Source organism: Labrus bergylta, chromosome 15 (genome assembly GCF_963930695.1).
Source record: "Labrus bergylta chromosome 15, fLabBer1.1, whole genome shotgun sequence".
NCBI classification, from domain to species: Eukaryota; Metazoa; Chordata; class Actinopteri; order Labriformes; family Labridae; genus Labrus; species Labrus bergylta.
Window position 1 is genome coordinate 2,679,975 of NC_089209.1, and position 10,791 is coordinate 2,690,765.

The window sequence follows — 10,791 nt, forward strand, 5'->3', positions numbered from 1 at the left end:
GACAGTGAAGGGGTGCAGAGGGGGGGGGGAGTCAGGAGGACAGTGAAGGGGTGCAGAGGGGGGGGGAGTCAGGAGGACAGTGAAGGGGTGCAGAGGGGGGGGGGGGGGGGTCAGGAGGACAGTGAAGGGGTGCAGAGGGGGGGGGGGGGGGTCAGGAGGACAGTGAAGGGGTGCAGGGGGGGGGGAGTCAGGAGGACAGTGAAGGGGTGCAGAGGGGGGGGGGGGGGGGAGTCAGGAGGACAGTGACAGTGAAGGGGTGCAGAGGGGGGGGGGGGGGGTCAGGAGGACAGTGAAGGGGTGCAGAGGGGGGGGAGTCAGGAGGACAGTGAAGGGGTGCAGAGGGGGGGGGGGGGGGGGGAGTCAGGAGGACAGTGAAGGGGTGCAGAGGGGGGGGGGGGGGAGTCAGGAGGACAGTGAAGGGGTGCAGAGGGGGGGGGGGGGGTCAGGAGGACAGTGAAGGGGTGCAGAGGGGGGGGGGGGGTCAGGAGGACAGTGAAGGGGTGCAGGGGGGGGGAGTCAGGAGGACAGTGAAGGGGTGCAGAGGGGGGGGGGGGGGGGGAGTCAGGAGGACAGTGACAGTGAAGGGGTGCAGAGGGGGGGGGGGGGGGGTCAGGAGGACAGTGAAGGGGTGCAGAGGGGGGGGAGTCAGGAGGACAGTGAAGGGGTGCAGAGGGGGGGGGGGGGGGGGAGTCAGGAGGACAGTGAAGGGGTGCAGAGGGGGGGGGGGGAGTCAGGAGGACAGTGAAGGGGTGCAGAGGGGGGGGGGGGGGTCAGGAGGACAGTGAAGGGGTGCAGAGGGGGGGGAGTCAGGAGGACAGTGAAGGGGTGCAGAGGGGGGGGAGTCAGGAGGACAGTGAAGGGGTGCAGAGGGGGGGGAGTCAGGAGGACAGTGAAGGGGTGCAGAGGGGGGGGAGTCAGGAGGACAGTGAAGGGGTGCAGAGGGGGGGGGGGGGGGGGTCAGGAGGACAGTGAAGGGGTGCAGAGGGGGGGGGGGGGTCAGGAGGACAGTGAAGGGGTGCAGAGGGGGGGGAGTCAGGAGGACAGTGAAGGGGTGCAGAGGGGGGGGGGGGGTCAGGAGGACAGTGAAGGGGTGCAGAGGGGGGGGAGTCAGGAGGACAGTGAAGGGGTGCAGAGGGGGGGGGGGTCAGGAGGACAGTGTGAAGGGGTGCAGAGGGGGGGGGGGTCAGGAGGACAGTGAAGGGGTGCAGAGGGGGGGGGGGGGTCAGGAGGACAGTGAAGGGGTGCAGAGGGGGGGGGGTCAGGAGGACAGTGAAGGGGTGCAGGGGGGGGGGGGTCAGGAGGACAGTGAAGGGGTGCAGAGGGGGGGGGTCAGGAGGACAGTGAAGGGGTGCAGAGGGGGGGGAGTCAGGAGGACAGTGAAGGGGGTGCAGAGGGGGGGGGGGGGGGGGTCAGGAGGACAGTGAAGGGGTGCAGAGGGGGGGGGGTCAGGAGGACAGTGAAGGGGTGCAGAGGGGGGGGGGGGTCAGGAGGACAGTGAAGGGGTGCAGAGGGGGGGGAAGTCAGGAGGACAGTGAAGGGGTGCAGGGGGGGGGGAGTCAGGAGGACAGTGAAGGGGTGCAGAGGGGGGGGAGTCAGGAGGACAGTGAAGGGGTGCAGAGGGGGGGGAGTCAGGAGGACAGTGAAGGGGTGCAGAGGGGGGGGAGTCAGGAGGACAGTGAAGGGGTGCAGAGGGGGGGGAGTCAGGAGGACAGTGAAGGGGTGCAGAGGGGGGGGGAGTCAGGAGGACAGTGAAGGGGTGCAGAGGGGGGGAGTCAGGAGGACAGTGAAGGGGTGCAGAGGGGGGGGAGTCAGGAGGACAGTGAAGGGGTGCAGGGGGGGGGGGGGGTCAGGAGGACAGTGAAGGGGTGCAGAGGGGGGGGGAGTCAGGAGGACAGTGAAGGGGTGCAGAGGGGGGGGAGTCAGGAGGACAGTGAAGGGGTGCAGAGGGGGGGGGGGGGGGGTCAGGAGGACAGTGAAGGGGTGCAGAGGGGGGGGGGGGGTCAGGAGGACAGTGAAGGGGTGCAGAGGGGGGGGAGTCAGGAGGACAGTGAAGGGGTGCAGGGGGGGGGGGAGTCAGGAGGACAGTGAAGGGGTGCAGGGGGGGGGGGGGTCAGGAGGACAGTGAAGGGGTGCAGAAGGGGGGGGGTCAGGAGGACAGTGAAGGGGTGCAGAGGGGGGGGGGGTCAGGAGGACAGTGAAGGGGTGCAGGGGGGGGGGGGGGGGTCAGGAGGACAGTGAAGGGGTGCAGAGGGGGGGGGGGGGGGGGGTCAGGAGGACAGTGAAGGGGTGCAGAAGGGGGGGGGTCAGGAGGACAGTGAAGGGGTGCAGAGGGGGGGGGGTCAGGAGGACAGTGAAGGGGTGCAGGGGGGGGGGGGGTCAGGAGGACAGTGAAGGGGTGCAGAGGGGGGGGGTCAGGAGGACAGTGAAGGGGTGCAGAGGGAGACACCAGCTGAAGGGTCTGAAACACAACCGGATGGAGAGTGTGCAACGCCTCTGCTGAAGCGTTTGTGAATCAGAGTCAGACTAGTGTAGAAGGAGAGGAGCTGGAACAAAGGAACATTGATGAGGTGATACATGATGTTGGGGAAAAAACAGTGGGAGGTGATGAAGATTTGTTTAAAGTGCCAAAACTAAAGAGGAAAGCACAATCTAAAGGAGCGACACCAAAGAAAATGCCTTTAATAAAGGAAAAGACAAGATTGCAAGAAAGTGATTCAGAAGACTTCCCTGACTCGGATAGTGAGCGAGAGTATTCTGATTCATCTATCCCTGATGGTCAGAAGAGCAATGGTTATGATCTTGAGCAAATCCGTAGTTTCCTAGAAGTAACTAAAGGAAAGAGGGATGTTAATGTGGATGATTTTTTTTTTCCAAATGGATCTTTGTTTGTTGCCGCTTCAAAGTGGTTGATGAGAAAGAAGGGTGATACTTGTCTTAAAGACACAGAGGTGTACCGCCTCAGAAAACTGGTGCAGAAGGTAAAGACACTAATTACTGATGAAGCAAAAAAGTAAAGGGCAGGAAACAGTATGTTCTGCATATTTTTCCATTCTGTTCAGTGTGTGTTTCATTATGAGTAGTTTTAAAATTTCATCTTTAAATCTTAACGGAGCAAGAGATGTTAAAAAGAGAACTATGTATTATGAACTTTTAAAAACTAAGTGCATTGATATTGCTTTTGCTCAAGAAACTCACAGTAATAATGATAATGAAGTTGAGTGGAAGAGAGAATGGGATGGAAATATCTTTTTGAGTCATAAGAGTAGTTTGAGTGCAGGCGTGGCAATTCTTTTCTCAAAGAACTTTGTGCCGGTGTCTGTAGACTCAGAGGAGGTCGTTCAGGCAGGTTACTGAAAGTGACTGCCAGATATGAAAAATCCACGCTCACTTTGTTAAATGTGTACACTCCAGTAAATCCAACTGAAAGATGTCTTTTTCTTGACAAATTAGCCAGCACCTTTCAGGATGTGCTTCAACTGATTTTTTGATATTAGGAGGAGACTTTAATTGCACTGTTGATGATTTGGACAGGAATCATATGGAACCTAATGCTCAGTCAAGGAAGATTTTGAAACGTATTATTGAAACGTATGAACTGACGGATGTGTGGCGCTCCAAACATGGGAACAATAGACAGTATTCATGGGCACATGCTAGAGATAATTACATCTCTTTAGCCAGGTTAGACAGATTTATTGCTTTGAACACCAATTACAAATATTCAAATCTTGTTTCTTGTGTCCAGTGGGTTTTTCAGATCACTGTTTGTTAATCGGAAATGTTTTTATAAATGGAGTCAAACCAAAAAGTGCATATTGGCATTTTAATACGGTTTTAACAAATGACGGTCACTTTAGAAAATGTTTCAATTTTTTTTGGAAAAAGTGGCAGTCTAGGAAATCTCAGTTTACATCTTTACAGCAATGGTGGGATATTGGTAAAATACAAATTCAGCAGTTTTGTAATCAGTACAATTTTAATGTCTCAAGAGAGGTCACACAATCTATAAAACATCTAGAGACTGATATTGTGGAACTCCAGACTTTAAGTGGATCCACAGGAGATGGAGGCCACATTAAGGCACTCAAATCCAAAAAAGCTGCTTTGGCAGATCTGCTGGGGATAAGAGCACAGGGGGCGTTAGTCCGATCACGTTTTCAAAATATCTCTGAAATGGATGCTCCATCCAAGTTTTTCTTCAATCTAGAAAAGAAAAATGGTCAGAATCGACTCATCCACTGTATCAGATCTGCTGATGGAAGAGATCTCACTGACTCAGCTGAAATCAGGAAAAGAGCTGTGGACTTCTTCTCAAACCTCTACAACAGTGAGTACAGAGAGAACGTGCTGATGTCAGAGCAGTTTTTGTCTGACTTACCAAAGTTATCAGAAGGGGATAATGCAGACCTGTCACGCCCACTCACACTGCAAGAGCTGCAGGAGGCGCTGATGAGTATGGAAAACGGCAAAGCTCCAGGAATAGATGGTCTCCCTGTAGACTTTTACAAATGTTTTTGGTCTACTTTGGGAGACGATTTGTTAGAGGTCATAAATGACAGTGTGTCTGGAGGGAAACTACCTCTGAGCTGTCGAAGAGCGGTCCTCACTCTCCTGCCTAAAAAGGTGACCTTTGTGAAATAACGAACTGGAGGCCAGTAAGTCTGCTTTGTGCAGATTATAAAATCTTTTCCAAGGTGTTGGCCAATAGATTAAAAAAAGTGATGGAGCAAGTAATTATTTGGAAGTCTCTAGCTCGGTAGATGTTAAGTTTGGTCTGATTTCTCTTGACCAAGAGAAGGCATTTGATCGGGTGGAGCATAAGTATTTGTGGAACACCTTTGAGGCTTTTGGTTTCTCCCCCAGTTTCATTGCCTTGATGAAAACTCTGTATTGTGACATTGAAAGTGTATTGAAGGTTAATGGTGGTTTAAGCGCTCCTTTTAATATCAATAGAGGGATTCGGCAGGGCTGTGCAATGTCTGGCATGCTTTATTCTATAGCCATTGAACCCATGTTGTGTCAGATAAGAAAACAGTTAACAGGGTTTAAATTAAAGGAGAATCTTATACCCATGCATCTGTCAGCATATGCAGATGACATCATGGTTGCTGTAACAGATAATAGTGATGTCAAAAAGCTTATTCACATCACAGAGTGCTTTGGGGAAATTTCCTCCTCGAAGGTAAACTGGGGTAAAAGTACAGCCTTGTTAGTAGGAAAATGGCGAGGGAATGAACCAAGGTTACCTGATGGGTTTAAATGGGTGACGCATGGCATCAAGTATCTAGGTGTTTTTTTAGGATGTCAGTCTGAGGTTCAGAAAAACTGGGAGGGTGTGATTGAGAAAATGGAGGGCAAATTAAAGAAATGGCAGTGGCTTTTACCACGAATGTCCTATAGGGGGCGCACACTTATTATTAACAATCTAGTGGCCTCCACCCTGTGGCATCGCCTGTCAGTGTTAGAACCTCCAGTAAACCTGTTAATGAAACTCCAGAGTATCATAGTAAACTTCTTTTGGGATAGATTACACTGGGTACCACAGAGTGTTTTATTTTTGCCTAAAGAGGAAGGAGGACAGGGATTGGTTCATCTGGCAAGTAGGAAGGCAGCTTTTAGACTGCAGGTCCTACAAAGCTTTCTTTATGGACCTCTAAATTTACCCTGGAGACACGTGGCTGAGTTTATCTTTGGTCTTGTTGGTCATTTAGGATTTGGAAGAAACATGTTTCTTATGAACTGTGCAGAGTTGAATCTGAGTTGTTTGCCATCATTTTATGTGAGTGTTATTAAAATGTGGGGGCTGTTGGAAACTGGGCGTCTGGGTTCAAACACATCCTTGCATTGGCTGTTGAAGGAACCTATACTGAAGGGCTCTCGGTTGGGCACTTCATTGGAAGAGGCGCTGATGACATCTGGAACTCTGACAAATAAAGGAATAACTACAGTCCAACATCTGTTAGAACTGGCTGGAGCTAATTTGGATAATGCTGTAACCGTGGCGAGGAGACTGGAGGTCAGATCGATTCGAGTGGTCAGGCTGATGCTGGAGAAATTCAGAAAGGCGCTGTCAGAAGAGGACAGAGTTCTCCTACAGAAATGGTTTAACGGACAACTGAAACCTGAGGATTGTGACTGTTTTCCCAGGATGTGTGTGAGGTCAAAGTCTGAAGGACTGGGCCCTCTGGAAGAGAGCAGGAAGGTTTGGATGCCTTTGGACTCTGTGAATGGGAAAACACTTTATCAGGGATGTGTCAAGGGGTTAAATAAAGAGAAACTTAAAGATAGAGCAGACACACCATGGAGAAAGTATTTCAAAGTAAAATCTGAGGTCAAACCTGCATGGAGCATGCTCTACAAACCACCGTTAACAAAAAGTACTGCTGATTTACAATGACGTATTTTACATGGAATTGTGGCTGTTAATGCTTTTGTTTCTGTGTTGAATCCTGCTGTCTCAGATAATTGCCCCTTTTGCTCTGAACGAGAGACAATTTTTCATTGTTTTTTACAGTGTTCTAGATTGAGATCTCTTTTTGGGATACTGAATACTCTCGTAATGTCCTATGGAGAACATTTTGCTGACCTCATGTTCATTTTTGGTTTCTCTTACAGTAAAAAAAAGAAGAAAAAAGGTCGGCTGCTGAATTTCCTTTTTGGTCAAGTTGGCAGTTTATCTCAGTAGAAAAGAAAGAATGGAAAGAGGACAGAGATGTGATTGTGTTGTGGTGTTTCAGAACCTTGTTAAATCTCGAATATTGTTGGAACACAAGTATTATTTTAAAATGGAAGAGCTGGATGTTTTTGAAAAAATATGGGACGATGATGGTGTACTCTTTTCTTTGAAAGACTCTGAAATCATATTTGCAGATGTTTTCATATAAATCCATATTTTTGTGACATATTGTAGTTTGTGACAGTATCCCAACAATGGGAATGTAAATACATTTTTATCAGAATAAATGAAGTTTTAAAAACTCAAACTCTCTCTCTCTCTCTCACTCTCTCTCTCTCTCTCACTCACGCTCTCACTCTCTCTCTCTCTCTCACTCTCTCTCTCTCTCTCACTCACGCTCTCACTCTCTCTGTCTCTCTCTCTCTGTCTCTCTCTCTCTCTCTCTCTCCCTCTCTCTCTCTCTGTGTCTCTCTGTCTCTCTGTGTCTCTCTCTCTCTCTCTCTCCCTCTCTCTGTCTCTCTCTCTCTCTCTCTCTCCCTCACTCTCTCTCTGTGTTTCTCTCTCTCTTTGTTTCTTTCTCTCTCTCTTTGTTTCTCTCTCTCTCTCTCTCTCTCTGTCTCTCTCTCTCTCTGTCTCTCTCTGTCTGTCTCTCTCTCTCTCTCTGTCTCTGTCTCTGTCTCTCTCTCTGTCCGCATCACAAGGTGTCCACTTCCTGCCATTGAGGATGTCCAAAGAACACGCTGTCTGCGGCGAGCTCACGGCATCCTTAAAGACTCCTCCCACCCTGCCCACAGACTGTTTACCCTCCTGCCCTCCGGCAGGCGCTTCAGAAGCCTCCGGACCAGAACCAGCAGACTGAGGAACAGCTTTTTCCCCAGAGCTGTTTCTCTACTGAACTCTACCCCCCGAACTCTGAACTCTGTCTCTCTCTCTCTCTCCCTCTCTCTCTCCGCACCCTGCTGACCCCCCCCCCCCCCCCCCCCCTTTCCCCTGCATATCACCTCACACCCATCATCCCCCCACCTCTCCTCCTGGTCACACACACACATCTCTCATCCATCTGTATTATTGTATTATAGTATGTTCATAGTATGTCCATATTCTTTATATTATCTGTAAACTAGTATAGCATGCTCACTGCATCTTAATCTGTATATTATTAGTATAGCATGCTCACTGCACCTTAATCTGTATATTATTAGTATAGCATGCTCACTGCATCTTAATCTGTATATTATTAGTAAAGCATGCTCACTTCATCTTAATCTGTATCATCTTAATCTGTATATTATTAGTATAGCATGCTCACTGCATCTTAATCTGTATATTATTAGTAAAGCATGCTCACTGCATCTTATTCTGTATATTATTAGTATAGCATGCTCACTGCATCTTATTCTGTATATTATTAGTATAGCATGCTCACTGCACCTTAATCTGTATATTATTAGTATAGCATGCTCACTGCATCTTAATCTGTATATTATTAGTATAGCATGCTCACTGCACCTTAATCTGTATATTATTAGTATAGCATGCTCACTGCATCTTAATCTGTATATTATTAGTATAGCATGCTCACTGCACCTTAATCGGTATATTATTAGTATAGCATGCTCACTGCATCTTAATCTGTATATTATTAGTATAGCATGCTCACTGCATCTTAATCTGTATATTATTAGTATAACATGCTCACTGCATCTTATTCTGTATATTATTAGTAAAGCATGCTCACTGCACCTTAATCTGTATATTATTAGTATAGCATGCTCACTGCATCTTAATCTGTATATTATTAGTATAGCATGCTCACTGCATCTTAATCTGTATATTATTAGTAAAGCATGCTCACTGCATCTTATTCTGTATATTATTAGTATAGCATGCTCACTGCATCTTAATCTGTATATTATTAGTAAAGCATGCTCACTGCACCTTATTCTGTATATTATTAGTATAGCATGCTCACTGCATCTTAATCTGTATATTATTAGTATAGCATGCTCACTGCATCTTATTCTGTATATTATTAGTATAGCATGCTCACTGCATCTTAATCTGTATATTATTAGTATAGCATGCTCACTGCACCTTAATCGGTATATTATTAGTATAGCATGCTCACTGCACCTTAATCTGTATATTATTAGTATAGCATGCTCACTGCATCTTAATCTGTATATTATTAGTAAAGCATGCTCACTGCACCTTAATCTGTATATTATTAGTATAGCATGCTCACTGCACCTTAATCTGTATATTATTAGTATAGCATGCTCACTGCACCTTAATCTGTATATTATTAGTATAGCATGCTCACTGCATCTTAATCTGTATATTATTAGTATAGCATGCTCACTGCACCTTAATCGGTATATTATTAGTATAGCATGCTCACTGCACCTTAATCTGTATATTATTAGTATAGCATGCTCACTGCATCTTAATCTGTATATTATTAGTAAAGCATGCTCACTGCACCTTAATCTGTATATTATTAGTATAGCATGCTCACTGCATCTTAATCTGTATATTATTAGTATAGCATGCTCACTGCACCTTAATCTGTATATTATAATCCTAAAAATACACTTATTTTGTAGCATTACTTATTTATAGCATTTATTTATATTTATAGCATCCCATTAATCCAGCCATCCATATATACCTCATAATTCACTTTTTTTGTCTACATCTGTAAATTTTGTAATTACTGTACATAGCACAGACTTTTGCACTTTCTGCTTATTTGCACTTCTGCTGAGATGCCAAACCTCATTTCGTTACTCTATACTTGTATATGTGTAATGACAATAAAGTTGAATCTCATCTCATCTCATCTCATAAATCTATGAGAAAAAAGTCATAACTTTACAACATTACTCTTGTTATACTTTAGTAAAGGTTTCACAAAATAAGGAAATAGGCTTCACTTCAACTTTCAAGGATTGTTTATCTGTAAAATGATGAATGAAACTACACATGCTTTTGGCACATCATCATCTTCACATTGTCATAAAATGTTAGGACCTCTGCAGAGGCTTTAAGGGTTCTCCTCCTTGCTCTCCTTGTGATGTCACAGTGGGATTCTGGTAAAAAACAAAAGAAACTCCCCTGGTATCGCCACCCATGGACCCATCAACGGAGAAATCTCAGGGGGCGAGGCTGGTGCTTGATTCATGTTATATTTTGACCAAAGCACAGCACAGATGTTTCATTTAGACCACAGGGGACTGTTTGAAAAGGTGGAGGAGGGGACTGTTTGAAAAGGTGGAGGAGGGGACTGTTTGAAAAGGTGGAGGAGGAGGATCATATGTCCTCTTTAATGTTCTCACTTTTTGTAAATTCAGAAAAACCCTGGAAGTGTTCACAGAAATGTCTGAGTTTAATACAGACCTTTGACTCAAACGGATAACTATAACTATTCTTCCTCAGTTTGTTTGTCTCTAATGTCTGAGTCTGTGTTCCTGAGTGTGTTTTCTACAGGTTACATTTCTTTTTTTCACCTGCGGCTGCTAAATGAATTTCCTCTAAGTCACAACAAAGTTAAAGTCAAAGTCCATCAACAGCCAAAAAGAGAAAAAAACTTTAACTGCTCTATAAAGTACGACCAAGAAAAACATCAGATCCTCACATTTAGAAGCATAGAGACTTTGTTTATTTGGTATTTATACTTCAGAAAATAAACAATAATAATAGATTTGAAGTGGATAATCGTTAGAAAGACTCATTTTGTGGCTCTGAAGTGAAATCTTAACAAATAATATCTGGTTTTGTTTGTGGTCTTCTCCAAACCCTCCGATTCAAAGAAGAGTTCATCTAAACTCTGAAAGGAGAAGTGTTTTTAAAAGAGAAATGTTCTCTGTTGTAAACAAGTATCTCTCTCAAACCGCTCCTCTTCCTGGAATGAATCGTAGTTCTATCAGCCCTCCCTCTTCTTCCTGCTCTCAAACACAGCCTGCTGCACTCTGTCCTCATACCTCATGGTTCCCTCCCCTTTAGATCTACAGTTTGAGGATGGGTGTAATCAACAAGAGCTGCACAGTCACATGCACAGACACATGCTTTATAGATCAGAGGTGAAACTTGTTATCAGTTATGAGGAAGTGAAA